Genomic DNA, 5903 nt, shown 5'->3' on the forward strand with positions numbered 1-5903 from the left:
ATTCTGGGACAAATTTTGATTAATCGCAAAAGATTTACGATAAATTTGCGACAAAAACATATTTGTCGCAAAATTTGTCCCAAAAATAAAAAAAAAAATCCAGAATCTTTTTTTGATTTTTCTGTTATTCTGTTTACATATTACACTTATAACATCTTCAACAATTTATATCAAATACATCCATATACAACATCCAAACAAATCATCCCAAAACTAAACTCATCATATCCAACACATCCATAATCCATATATCTTATATCCAAACAAATCATTCCAAAACTAAACACGTCATATTCATATATACAACTAGTCAAAATCCAAACAAGTTCAACAACTCATAATATCAAACATGAAAGTTCTAACAATCCAAACAACAAATGTAACAAGACATCCAAAGGAAAATAAAATACATATCGTCATGTCTCAGGAGCTTCGGTCGCCTTCCATGCTTCTTTTCCTGCGTTAAATTACAAACAAACAATAAGTAACATTTATAACTAAAAAAAATATATCAAACATATTAATGACTTGCTAAGAACTGGATCCTACAAGCAATGGTTTTCAAATCATGCCACAAGGTACGTAAAAATATCTCATGCACTAAAAAAATGACTTGCTTCACATTCATACTAACTCATAAACTATTCCTATATTCAAATCAAGCGTTGGGAGTATTATTGAAGAGGCTGGAACTACTCAAAAACTAAATCTAAATGCACATGATACACACCCTTGTATGACAATTGAAATTAATGGCTTAAATAAATCTTACTGTATAAATTAAGCCATTCATCCTCCTCTGATATCTCACACCACTAAGTTATTGTGGTTCTTCATTTTTAATAGCTCTTTGCAATTTATATTATGAATGAGAAAACCAACTCGTCTCATGCAATTGAATTTATCTAAACCCAATTTTATAGAAGATACTTAAAGAGTGAAGCAATAGTGCAAACCAAATAGTCATTACTTTCTAGCCATTAATATCTATGGAATAAATATATCTTCTGCAACCTAAACTCTCCTGCATATTTAAAGAGAAACACATCTTATAGAGGAAAATGACCAAGCCAGTCTGATCAAGCACAATTACTATGATATGAAATGAGAAATATAAATGCAGATGACTCCTGTATAATGAAATAATGAACTAGTAAATCTATGAGTTTAAAGGCCTTGCTTTTCAACGTATTTCCCTTTTCTTAAGTTCAAATAGCCAACTACAGAGCACTGACAAGATTTTGTACTAGAACAAGATTTCCAGTGCCAACAAAAATAATAACAAATGCTGGTAAAAGAATTGACAAAAGAACTCAAATCAATATTAGAGATAGTTACTCTATGAAAGGTTCAAAAAAATGATCACCAAATTAAACTAGTCACTGCAACAAAAAGATGACATAATTGTAACTCAAACATCAAAATTATGCAAAGGCAGCATGGAATTAGTATAACACATCACAATATAAAGCGTTCTAAAAAACAATCAAAAGAGCAAGGACATGAAGATACAAAGCTAAATTAATAATAAGGTAGTAGAACTATTTTGCAGTGTTATCTTATATAGATAGCAAACATGACATAAGAAGCAATGTATCAAGGTAAAATGAAAATATAGAATCAACTATAACATGACATGAAAAAAATTCAAACATAAAATTTACCATAAATTTATCAAGAATCACCACCATCGCCATCATCATCATCACCATCATCACCATCACCGGGAGGAATTTGACTTGAAACAGAACTTAACTGAAGATGCCGCATAATAAAATCTTGTTGTCGACGCATTTCTCTCATTTCTTCATCCCTGTCCTTTATAAACCCCGACGATTAGGCAAATTCTTCTTATACATCCAACTTCTTTCATTCTGCATTTTGTCTGTTTACAATAAATTACAATAATAAAAAACTTCTAGACAACAAACTAATGGTAAATATGAAGCAAGTGAACATACATATGAAAATACTATATAACAACCAAAATAAAAACAAGAGATAGTACAATAGACAAATACAGTAACATTATTACTATCATTATTAGTAAACAAGTATAAATACATATACCTGCAAAGGAAAACAACAATGAGCGTCTCTCCAAACTGCGTCGGTGTACAAACCTACACAAGAAACAATAAAATGTTTACAATTGTATATAAGATTCAAAAATAATTATATCCTCCGACACCGATGGAAAGCAACAGCCAACAGCCGACTGCCGGGGTCAGTAGCAGCAGCTAGGAGCCAGCAGTGGCTGCCAACAGTAGCACGAGATTGGCAACTTCCCCCCTAGGCGTCACAGGTGGCCGACAACAAGCAAGGCAATGTCGCCAAGCGGCCGACAGTGGCCACCAAGGCCACCAGCGGCAGTCCTTCTGCCGGCAACAGCTGCTGACAGCAGAAGGAGACCGACAGCAGCCCCCTAGGCATCATAGGGGGGTCGGCGACCGGCATGCCAGCGTCGCCAGGCGGTCGGCAACGAACTTGGGCCGGCAGCGGCCGCCAAAGCCACCAGCGGCCACCGAGGCCCGACTGCAGCATATAGGGGGTCGGAGATCCATGCGTGCCGTGCAAGAACAGCCGGCGCGACCAAGCAGCGGTCGTCGCCTTACGCTCTAGTATGGTTGGGAAAAAAGAGGGGGAGAAATGAACTTTACCTGTTGGAGATCGTGGCCGGAATAGGGCAGAAGGTTCGTCGCCGCCGCACGAGCTGCTGGAGAAGAGAAGAAAAATAATTAGGGCACGGGAGGGATTGGGATTATTGCGATTTTTGCGACGAAAACAAATTCGTTGCCAATTTCGTCCCTAATTAGGGACGAAGTAAAAAATTCGTCGCAAACTTTCTATTTTTTTTAAGTGATTCTAAAAATTTAGAAAATCACCTTAGAGAGCTCAGAATGACACGAAACAAATTTCTTTGGGTTCATATCGTTCTCCTGATCTTATTAATGAAGTCAAACATAATTTTTAACAAATATACTGACGATTATATATTTTTTACCCCGAACGAATAATAAATATTTGATTCTTGTTGCAAAAATTTATTAACATCGATGTATTGATTAAAAATTATGTTTGGGCCCATTAGTAAGATCACGAGATTGATACAAACTCATACAAACTTGTTTCGTGTCATTCCGAGTTCTCTAGGGTCATCTTCCAATTTTTATAAGTTTAACCTAAAAAAACATATTTTTGCGACAAACTTGAAATTCGTCCCAAATTAGGGACAAACTTCTGAGTTCGTCCCTGATTTGGGACGAATTTCAAGTTTGTCGCAAAAATTAATTTTTTCATAAATCAAATTAAATGCGTAAAAAATACGAAAGATGGACCTAGAGAGCTCGGAATCACATGAAACAAGTTTCTATGGGTTCGTGTCGATCTCCTGATCACAATGATGATCTCAAATATTTTTTTCACATAATATATTTAGGTGAGTGATTTTTGGATAGCAAAATCACCTAATCATTTTCAAACTCTAACTCTTTTTCACCAAGTCTTAAAGTTTATAGAGTCCATCTAACTATTATTACGATTAAAAAATTTTATTAGTTATTTGAGGCCATCATTGTGATCATGAGATCGATACGAACCCATAGGAACTTGTTTCATGTGATTCCGAGCTCTCTAGGCCCATCTTCCGTATTTTATACGCATTTATTTTGATTTTACAAAAAATTAATTTTTGCGACAAATACGAAATTCGTCCCAAATCAGGGACGAACTCAGAAGTTCGTCCCTAATTTGGGACGAATTTCCAAATTCGTCCCTAAAATCTGTTTTTTTAGGTTAAACTTTTAAAAATTAGAAGATGGCCCTAGCGAGCTCGGAATGACACGAAACAAATTTCTTTGGGTTCGTATCGTTCTCCTGATCTCATTAATGGGGTCAAACACAATTTTTAACAAATATACTGATGATTATAAATTTTTTACCCCGAACGAGTAATAAATATTTGATTCTTGTTGCAACAATTTATTAACATCGGTGTATTGATTAAAAATTATGTTTGGGCCCATTAGTAAGATCACGAGATTGATACGAACTCATAGAAACTTGTTTCGTGTCATTCCGAGTTCTCTAGGGTCATCTTCCAATTTTTATAAGTTTAACCTAAAAAAACATATTTTTGCGACAAACTTGAAATTTGTCCCAAATTAGGGACGAACTCAGAAGTTCGTCCCTGATTTGGGACGAATTTCAAGTTTGTCGCAAAAATTAATTTTTTCATAAATCAAATTAAATGCGTAAAAAATACGAAAGATGGACCTAGAGAGCTCGGAATCACATGAAACAAGTTTCTATGGGTTCGTGTCGATCTCCTGATCACAATGATGATCTCAAATATTTTTTTCACACAATATATTTAGGTGAGTGATTTTTGGATATCAAAACCACCTAATCATTTTCAAACTCTAATTCTTTTTCACCAAGTCTTAAGGTTTATTGAGTCCATCTAACTATTATTACGATTAAAAAATTTTATTAGTTATTTGAGGTCATCATTGTGATAATGAGATCGATACGAACCCATAGGAACTTGTTTCATGTGATTCCGAGCTCTCTAGGCCCATCTTCCGTATTTTATACGCATTTATTTTGATTTTACAAAAAATTAATTTTTGCGACAAACACGAAATTCGTCCCAAATCAGGGATGAACTAAGAAGTTCGTCCCTAATTTGGGACGAATTTCCAAATTCGTCCCTAAAATCTATTTTTTTAGGTTAAACTTTTAAAAATTAGAAGATGACCCTAGCGAGCTCGGAATGACACGAAACAAATTTCTTTGGGTTCGTATCATTCTCCTGATCTCATTAATGGGGTCAAACATAATTTTTAACAAATATACTGACGATTATAAATTTTTTACCCCGAACGAGTAATAAATATTTGATTCTTGTTGCAACAATTTATTAACATCGGTGTATTGATTAAAAATTATGTTTGGGCCCATTAGTAAGATCACGAGATTGATACGAACTCATAGAAACTTGTTTCGTGTCATTCCGAGTTCTCTAGGGTCATCTTCCAATTTTTATAAGTTTAACCTAAAAAAACATATTTTTGCGACAAACTTGAAATTCGTTCCAAATTAGGGACGAACTTAGAAGTTCGTCCCTGATTTGGGACGAATTTCAAGTTTGTCGCAAAATTAATTTTTTCATAAATCAAATTAAATGCGTAAAAAATACGAAAGATGGACCTAGAGAGCTCGGAATCACATGAAACAAGTTTCTTTGGGTTCGTGTCGATCTCCTGATCACAATGATGATCTCAAATATTTTTTCACACAAGATATTTAGGTGAGTGATTTTTGGATATCAAAACCACCTAATCATTTTCAAACTCTAACTCTTTTTCACCAAGTCTTAAGGTTTATTGAGTCCATCTAACTATTATTACGATTAAAAAATTTTATTAGTTATTTGAGGCCATCATTGTGATAATGAGATCGATACGAACCCATAGGAACTTGTTTCATGTGATTCCGAGCTCTCTAGGCCCATCTTCCATATTTTATACGCATTTATTTTGATTTTACAAAAAAATAATTTTTGCGACAAACACGAAATTCGTCCCAAATCAGGGATGAACTCAGAAGTTCGTCCCTAATTTGGGACGAATTTCCAAATTCGTCCTAAAATCTATTTTTTTAGGTTAAACTTTTAAAAATTAGAAGATGGCCCTAGCGAGCTCGGAATGACACGAAACAAATTTCTTTGGGTTCGTATCGTTCTCCTGATCTCATTAATGGGGTCAAACATAATTTTTAACAAATATACTGACGATTATAAATTTTTTACCCCGAACGAGTAATAAATATTTGATTCTTGTTGCAACAATTTATTAACATCGGTGTATTGATTAAAAATTATGTTTGGGCCCATTAGTAAG

At 34.4% G+C, this 5903-nt stretch overlaps 1 long non-coding RNA gene across 1 annotated transcript; it reads right to left on the reverse strand.

The window, feature by feature from the left end:
• Window positions 1–225: 225 nt before the first annotated feature.
• On the reverse strand, window positions 226–2780 carry LOC122008157. Its single transcript, XR_006119223.1, has 4 exons — window positions 2661–2780; window positions 2071–2123; window positions 1665–1885; window positions 226–457 (listed from the first exon to the last, which is right to left on the reverse strand). It is a non-coding gene; the product is annotated as an uncharacterized LOC122008157 (long non-coding RNA).
• Window positions 2781–5903: the final 3123 nt, after the last annotated feature.

This window comes from Zingiber officinale, chromosome 8A, assembly GCF_018446385.1.
Source record: "Zingiber officinale cultivar Zhangliang chromosome 8A, Zo_v1.1, whole genome shotgun sequence".
Classification (NCBI taxonomy): domain Eukaryota; kingdom Viridiplantae; phylum Streptophyta; class Magnoliopsida; order Zingiberales; family Zingiberaceae; genus Zingiber; species Zingiber officinale.